Genomic DNA, 9,205 nt, shown 5'->3' with positions numbered 1-9,205 from the left:
ATCCATTGAGTCCTCATTGAATTTAACATAAAGGCTACAATGCTTATAAAGGATATTATTTTAAGCTGTTCATACCTATGAAGCGGTAACATAAAAATACCTGAAATACTTAATAAAAATAAATGGCACACACATAGGTCTACTAGTAGCTGTGTGTCTATGACCTTCATACTATTCTCAGTAGGTCAACTGGCATCCTGAGTACTTGGGGAGTAATGGGTGAGAGACTGGGTGGGTCCAGGAAGGGGTTACTGGGGCATAGGTCATGGGAGAGAGGGGATGAGGAATGGGAAGATTCAGGAGGGAAAGAACATTCATCGTGACTGCTGGAAATCCCTAGTAATTTAGCTTGATTCAATGAACATTTATTACATACTCGGTGCATGTGTGTGTGTGTACTGATTTAATGGTCATCCAAACCCATTATCCAGGAGGAGTGATAGAGGCAGAGTGCACAGTGGGTTGATGGCAGTGCTGAGATTTGCGCCCAGCTGCAGACTTCTACTATGTGCCAGCTCTGGAAACACAGCGATGATTTAAATCACGGCCTCAGCCTTTAAGAAGCACACAGCATTGTATGAAAATAGAGAGCAAGTGGATAATTGAATCTCAGTGTGACATGGGGAGAGAATGGAGAATACGTGGCTGTGGGAGCCCAGAGGAGGGATTTGGGATGTCCCTTCTGAGGCAATGATAGGCAAAAACAGAGAGGAAAGCAATGTAATCAAAGGAGACAGCACGTGCTCAGGCAGGGGGTGACCAGTGGCATGGTGCCAGTCTGGTAGGTGGTCCATACCCCTGGAGACCCTTGTGGTGGTGGGGATGAGAAAGGAAGTCAGTGTGTTTCAAGGCAGGCTATGGCAGCAGAGGAATATTTTTTAACCTGGGTGTGTTTAGAATGGGCTGTACTTAATGGTAATTAAAAAGTGGTTTCATTTTCCATTGCTTTTACTGTTGTTTGTAATTCCTCTCAAAAAGATCTGGCCCACATCCAATCATTTCACGAGGTATCATATGATCAAGAACCAATGATACCAATGGGAGAAGGCTAAGCTGCACTGAAGGCATTAGTACAAAGCAAGGAATTGACAGAAGATCAATCGAAATGTTTTCACAAGCTAATGAAGTCTTGGAAGCACTCATTTGTTTATGCCAAGAAATTTGGAAGATAGCTACCTGGTCAGCCAACTGGGAGGGATCCATATCTTGGCCCATTCCAAAGAAAAGTGACCCAACAGAACGCAGACTATTATTGAACAATATCATTAATACCACATAAAAGTAAAATTTTGCAGACTATAACTCAACAACAGTTACAGCAGTTCATCAATAGGCAGCTGCCGGCAATTCAAACTGGATTCAGTAGAAGATGAGGCACAAGAGTTATCGCTGCTGATGTCAGATAGATCTTGGCTGAAAGCAAAGGATGAATACCGGAAAGATGTTCACTGTATGTTATTAACTATGAAAAGAAATTCAACTGTATGGACCATAACAAACTATAGAAAACATGCCAGTGCATTTCATTGTGCTCACGCAGAAACTGTACATGGACCAAGAGACAGTTATATGCACAGACACGAATACAACATAGTTTAAAATCAGATTGCATCAGATTGTAGCCTCTGTCATCCTTAATCAGTCTGTATGCGGAACAAATAATTGGAGAAGCTAGACCAAATGAAAAAGAACAGGACATCGGTTGGGGGAAAGTTTGTTAACAGCCTTCGATATTCAAATGACACAACCTTGCTCACTGAAAGCCGAAAGGAAGACTTGAAGCACTTGCTGAAGAAGATCAAGACGGCAGCCTTCAGGAGGGATGACAATGAGGCTCCTCACAACTGGGCAACACCACGATAAACGGAGAAAAGGTCACAGTTATCAGAGGTTTTCATCTTGCTTGGGGACACAATCAATGCTCATGGAAGCAGCAGCCAAGAGATCAAATGATGTAGCCTTGGGCTACTCTGCTGCAGAAGACCCCATTCGAGTGCTGAAAAGAGAGGATGTTATGTTGAAGACTGAGGTGCGCTGGACCCAATGGCTTCCTAAGTATGTGAAAATCGGAAACTGAATAAAGAAGATCAGAGGATGTATGCATTTGGATTCCAGTGTTGGTGAAGACTATTGAAGGTACCACGCACTGCCGGGAGAAGTCAACTCTGTCTTGGAAGCAGCCCAGCCAGCATGCTCCTTACAAATGAGCATGATGAGACTGTCTGACCAACTTTGGACATGTTGTCAGAAGAGATCAGTCCCTGGAGAAGGACATCATGCTTGGTAAAAGAGAGGGGCAGGGAAAAAGAGGAAGACCCTCAAGGAGAGAGGCTGATACTGTGGCTGTAAAATGGGCTCAACAAAAACAATTTTGAGGGTGGCCCAGGACCTGGCAGCGTCGTGTTCTGCTGTGCTCAGTGTTGCTAAGAGTCAGAACGGACTCACGCACCCAACAACAGTCTTAACTATTGCGCCACCCAGGGACCCCCGTGGAAAGCAAAAGCAGACTCGATGAAGAGGCAGCACAGGGGGTACACTTTTAGAAGGAGATGTGAAACCAGAAGGGAGGGGGAGCTTTTTCCTGCACCACACTGTGAGGGCAGTCATGCTGAAGAACAGTTTATGGAACCTAGAGCATTCTGTGCAGGTTTCACAGCTACTCTGTTTTTTTATTGCACCCAAGTTCTGAGATGCATTTCCCAAAGGACCGCCCAGACTTGGCCAAAGATGCTTCTAATGCTCAATGCCTTCTTTGAGGAAAGGTCTTTAATTTGTACCCTAATGGGCTAGACACAGACTCCCTACTCATGCTGCCCCCCCCCCCCGCAAATGCAAATACAAAGCTTCAAAAAGAAGTGGGGAGGAGCAGGCTGCATTAACTCATCCACTGTACAACCTCTGATTAAGCCCAATGACTTACACCAGACCCACTTTGTTTCCAGCTGAAAACCCACCGGTAATGTCTGTTGGCCTCAGCCAAAGACGGATGAAGCAATCAGGGAGAACAGAGATGTAATGAACCAGGGGTGAGAGAGGAGGACGGCGATGGTTGTGGAAGATGACCTGGGCTCATCGACTGCCTGGGCCCATTTGTGCTAGGCTCTGGGCTAAATATTATGTCTGTGCCTGACAAATACTCCAACTTCAGAACTTCCTCCACTGCGGAATCCAAACTTCAACACCCATCCCAACACACACACACACACACACACACACACACACACACACACACACACACACTTTTACCCTCAGAGAGATACCTGCCCATAGAACAGTCCGATTTGCCATCCATATTAGTTGCCCAAATCAGAAAGCTACTTGGTAGTTATCAGAGATGCAGCATGTCCAACCCAAAGTTGTTCCTTTGAATTGGTTCTTAAAATTTTGAGTCTGGAATGCCATAACCCTACTGGAACCATGATAGAGATTGAAGGGTGCCTTCGTTAGCAGTCCTTTGAAGCTGGCACCATCCTATCAGTTTTGCCGCTAGTATCTTTCTTCCCGATGGCTCAAAATCAGCCAAGGCCCCGGGATGTGCATCTCCCACATCCTACTTCCCTCCACTTGCCCAGCCCCTCTTTTCCCCTATTTCTCCCCTTCCTTGGATCCTAAATACAAACTCCCAAGCATTTGGACCATGGGATCAGTAGATTGAACATCCCCCCTCCACCACCTCTCCAAGGGAGAAAAATAAGACCGACTGAACCCATAAAGATACAGTCTCAAAAGCCCACAGCCAGTTCTACTCTGTCCTGTGGGGTCACTATGAGTTACCATTGACTGGGAGGCAGTCAGTTCATTTTCTGCATATGAGGAAAGACACAGAGAATCCCCCTGGGAAGAGGAGCAAAGGATAAGGAAAGGGATTGTTGTGTAAATAAAACCAGTAACCAAACCATACTGAAAACTCATTGTGACCCTATAGGACAGGGTTGAACTGCCCCTGGGGGTTTTTGAGGCTACAGGAGTAGAAAGCCCCATCTTTCTCCTTGAAACAGTTCATGGTTTTGAACTTGGTACCTTGCGGTTAGCAGCCCACTTTGTAACCACTACACTACCGGAGCTCCAGTGACAGTTGCTCAGAAAGCTTGCTTCTGCATAGATACACTCATTTAGTCTTTGTACCTATCCCATGAGATGGGTGTTGTGGTTAGGTGCCACCAATGCCATTCCAATCCACAGTGACCCTCAGTACAACAGAATACAACACTGCCCAGGCTTGGGCCACCTCACAGTTGTTCCCATGCGTGAGCTTGTTGTTGTAGCTACAGTGTCAGTCCGTCTCCCTGAGGCCCTTCCTCTTCCTGCTGCTCTCTTCTTGACCAAGCATGATGTCCTTCTTGGTCTCCTAACAATGTGTCCATAATATGTAAGACAAAGGCTCATCATTCTGGCCTCGAAGGAACACCCTGGCTGTACTTCCAAGAGAGATCCATTTGTCCTCTTACCAGTCCATGGTACTTTTAGTATTCTTCTCCAGCACGACAATTCAAATGTATCCATTCTTCTTTAGTCTTCCTTAATCAACGTCCAACTTTCACATGCAAATGAGGCCATTGAAAATTTAATGGCTTGGCTCAGGTGCCCCTTAGTTCTCAAAGTAACATTCTGGCTTTTCAATACTCTCAAGGGGTCTGTGCAGTAGATTTACCCAATGCAACACATCTTTTCCTCTCTCAACTGCTCCTTCCATGAGCATTGATTGTGGATCCAAGCAAGACAAAATCCTTGACAACTTCAACCTTTCTCCATTTACCGTGACGTTACCTACTTGTCCAGTTGTGAGAATTTTGGTCTTCTTTCCATTGAGTCATGATCCATACTGAAGGCATCAATCCTTGATCTTCATCATCAGGTGCTTCAAGTCCTGCTCACTTTCAGCAAGCAAGGTTGTGTTATCTGTGTATCGCAAGTTGTCAGATAGGTTTTGTTTTATCCATGTCATAGATAAAGAAACAGAGGTCTGGAGATGAAAGCTGGTACATAGTGGTGCTCTTCCACTTCAGCAGAGCACCTCCACTTGCATTAGGTTTCCAGAATTTTGATCCTCAGGGTAGGCCAGGGGGGATGGGTTGCAGAGTTTATAAATGCTCTCCAGAGAGCACAGAGCTGGAAGTCACCTGTGCTGGCAATCGGGGCCAGCACAGAATGCATTTGACAGTAAGGCCATAACTCACATGCTGATTTAGATAGCAGAAAGTGTTTCTCTGAGACAGGCAATGTGTTTTCAAAATGAATTACCATCTTGCTGTCTTTTCTGCATGGTGTTTTATAACTATCTATCTTTGATAAAAGAATGCTACAATTAAGGTGAAATACACATATGCAAACCCAACATGTTTTTGTCATTTCCATCCATTTTAGGATAGTTTGGCTGAAAGCAGATGAGTGGCTTGCACACACACACACACACACACACACACACACACAGTGACTCACAGAGGCATGAGACACCCTATTTGACTTAGCATCTCTGCTTTGATACTGTTCTATGTTTTCCTCTCCACTTACTTTTTATTGCTTTGCCCTTGGAATGATATTTATTCTCTGAGCTAAGGCTCAGTGGATAAAGAACTGGACTTTTAACTAAAAGACTCAGGCTGTTAGGCTTCAGAGTAGCATGTCTAGACTAAGAAGTTCTCAAGTTTTAAAATCAGGATGACTATAAATTCACAACTCTGAGATTTACCAGCTGCGTGGTTGCAGACAAATGACTCAACCACCCTGATAGTCTATATCCTCCTCTTCGAAACAGCACTCGATTCCCTGCCATGAAAGGCTGCGAGGAGGATTAAAGGGAAGGAGTACTAAAGAGGTAGGCACAGGCTCTTGGTTTCCCTTTCCACTTTAACCACTCTCTCTGACTTGCAGGATTCTTTTCAACAGTGTGATATTTATTTTACAAGCTAATTCTGAGTATTGAATGAGAAAGTATACCTGGAAGTATTATAAAATAGTAAACTGTTATTGAGTCACTTGTATAGCCATTCTCTCACCAAATGTTTCCTCTAACATTTTAGTGTGAAGTGGTGTGAGTGGTTAAAAAGATGAACTGGATACAGAATTCACCCCTCCCTTCAAGTCTCTCATTCTCAAGGTATACCACACTGTTTCAATCTCAAGAGGCACCACATGCACCCAGAAACAAATACGATGCCAAATCTGAAAGGTCCCATGTCAATGAGGCTCAGAAAACCCAGAGATACTTTCCAGATAAAGCCACCAGCCAAGGGTTCACGAGAACTTGACATTTGAGTAGAAACAGGCCTCTGTGTTGGAGAAGAGGGGGAAGGCTTGCACATCCAGCATGAAGTCACAGAGGGGAGAAGTGAGAAAGAGGTGAAGTGAGAAAGAGGTGGTTCTGCAGACTATAATACAGCAGACAACTAGAGGGTTACCACAGGTGTGCTGCAAAGATGGGCGGGCTTTGAAATGAGGTACTAGATGCTAGTAACAACGTCTCCTCTCCTCTCCTCTCTTCCCCTCCCCTCCCCTCCCCTCCTCTCCTCTCCTCTCCTCTCCTCTCCTCTGGAATTGGGTCCATGATAATTGTTTCTTCACATTGCCAAATCCCCTCTGAGGGACAGAATACCCTCTTGTTGAGAACCATTCTTATAGGGAGAAGAGGTTACTGTCGATGAGAAAAGCAGTAGACGTGGTCGTGAGTGTGTTCCCTGGACCTGTCAGGAAGTGGGTTGAGGATAGGGCTGGCAGGGAGGCAGAGGGCTGACTAGCAAGTTGGTGGAAAGAGGTGGCTTCCAAGATGTGCCACATGGAGTCTCTCTCAAAAGTGTCCAGAAATGGGGTGTTGGATCAACAGTAATCTAGCTGAGAGGAATTACTAAGAGGCAGAAGAAGGTGGGACAGGAGGAAGGTAAAAGGAAACAGAGGCGCGATCTAGGGAGCAAAGCTATATGGATAAAGGTATAAACATAGATGTGCACATATGTAAATAATTCATAAAATAAAGGTATTTGACTATGTCTATATATTTATATGGCAATATACAGAGGTACTCGATGGACTTCTAGCCTCTGCTCAAGCCCTCCCACAATAAGAGAACACTTTGTTCTAACAATCTGGCATTCTGTGAAGCACAGAAGCTGAAGACAAATGGGAGCACAAGCAAATGTGGGGAAGAAAGCTGATGGTGCCCCGCTATCAAAAGACAGAGTGTCTGGGGTCCTAAAGGCTTGATGTTAAACACGTGGCCATCTAGCAGAGAAGCCATGAGCTCACACGGAAGAAGCACACCAGCCTGTGCGATCATGAGGTGCCGATATGATCAGGTAACACGCCTCAGAAGACCCCAAACAAACAATCAAGCATATTGCTGAGAATGAGGGGGGTTGGAGCAGAGACCCCCAAACCCAGCTGTAGACACTGGGATATCCCCTCACAGAAGGGTCACAAAGAAGGGATGAGTCAACCAGGGTGAAGTATAGCACCGAAAAATGCACAATATTCCTCTGGTTCTTTGAGGTTTCCTCATCCCCCACTATCATGACCCCAATCCTGCCTCTCTGTTCTGGCTAGACCGGATCATGTACACTGGTACAGAGAAGAGCTCAGGACACACGGGATCCAGGTCAGATAAACTCCTCAGGAACAGAAGTGAGAGTAGTGATACCAGGAGGATAGGGTCAAGGTGGGGGAAGGAGGGGAGGAGGGGGCTCCGATCACAATGATTGAAACATTACCTACCCTAGGGGAAAGGACAACAGAAACCATGAGTGAAGGGAGAGAGTGGTTGGTGTAAGATATGAAAATAATGATAATTTATGATTTATCAATGAGCCATGAGGGGGGAAGGGGGGGAAGGAGGTAATAAAGAAGAGCTGATACCAAGGGCTCAAATAAAAAGTAAATGTTTAGAAAATAATGATGGTAACATATGTACAAATATGCTTGATACAATTGATGTGTGGAATGTTATAAAAGCTGTAAGAGCCTCCAGTAAAATGATCTTTAAAAAAAGTGTCCAGGGAGCTCACTTCCCATGGAACCCCATAACTTCAGTAAAAACATTATGAAATGCCATTCAGGCCTGGATTACTTGTGGAAAAGGGGAAAGAGTAGAATTCGCCAGGGAGCTCTGAGTGAAGTAGAACTGAGGTCAGGACGACTCAGGAGTCAAACAGAGAGACCCAGGAAGAGGAGAGGCACAGGGGTCAGGGGTTAGATGGACTTCCCGGACCCTAGTGTTGTTTGCTTCTGGTCACATTGCACGTAAATCTCTAACGGCACAAAGCAATGAGAATTAGGTGCATCATTAAAATCAGTTGTACTTTTTGTTGTTGTTTTAAAACAAGTTATTCTTTAGAATGTCCCATGAGTCTATTTGAGATGAATAACAATCCTCTGGCTAATCCTGCTGAGGAGAGAATCCAAATAGCCCCAGAGACATTGAGACTATTGTACAGCCTTGGCCAACTTACTTCTTCGGTCTCAGTTTCTTCAACTTCAAATTGGAGTTCATAATTCCCTCTTGCTGAGTTGTTGTGAGAATAAATAAAACATAAGAAAGGCTTGTCAGGTAGTAGGTGTTCTATCTATCTATCTATCTATCTATCTATCTATCTATCTATCTATCTATCTATCATCATCAATCATCTATCTATCATCAATCATCCATCTATTAATTACAAATCCAGACACTAGATGGGCGTGAAAGGATAAAAGCATCACTTTGGCTGATCAAACAAGGAGCAAGCCAGGACTAGAGTAGCCAGGGAGAGGTCTTGAAAAAATGGGATTGTAGGTTCATATGTATTCACCAGGAAGTAAATTGAGGGGACTATAACAGAGTTCTGTGGCATGGTGATGAAAATGCTTTTGGGTGGGTTATGTTTCTTAACCAGGAGATGGTTTGTAGTTCCTCTGACATTTAAATGTCTTCTGAGTAGCTTTCTTTCTCTATTGATTTAAGTTATTATTTTGTTCAGAATAGTCGGAGAAATGCAGGTATGATGTTATCCCTCCTGAGGTGCAGCTGTTACTGACATTTTAATTTCAGAGAATCCTTCAGAGATACTTGTTTAAGAAATCTTGGAATTGCACCTGATCTGACCCCGCCACACTGAGGCAAAGCACTGGGGGAGTGCAGCAGAACAGTAGGGGAGGGGAGTAGCAAGATCCCCAGGGAATGATGAGGGTGGACATTGGAGACAGGGCATGGTGCCCCAACAGGCTAGACTGGAAAACA

Source organism: Echinops telfairi, unplaced genomic scaffold, assembly GCF_000313985.2.
Source record: "Echinops telfairi isolate 266 unplaced genomic scaffold, ASM31398v2 ScPeMD7_443;HRSCAF=831, whole genome shotgun sequence".
NCBI classification, from domain to species: domain Eukaryota; kingdom Metazoa; phylum Chordata; class Mammalia; order Afrosoricida; family Tenrecidae; genus Echinops; species Echinops telfairi.
The sequence above is the reverse complement of the archived record's forward strand: the minus strand, read 5'-3'. Positions refer to the sequence as shown.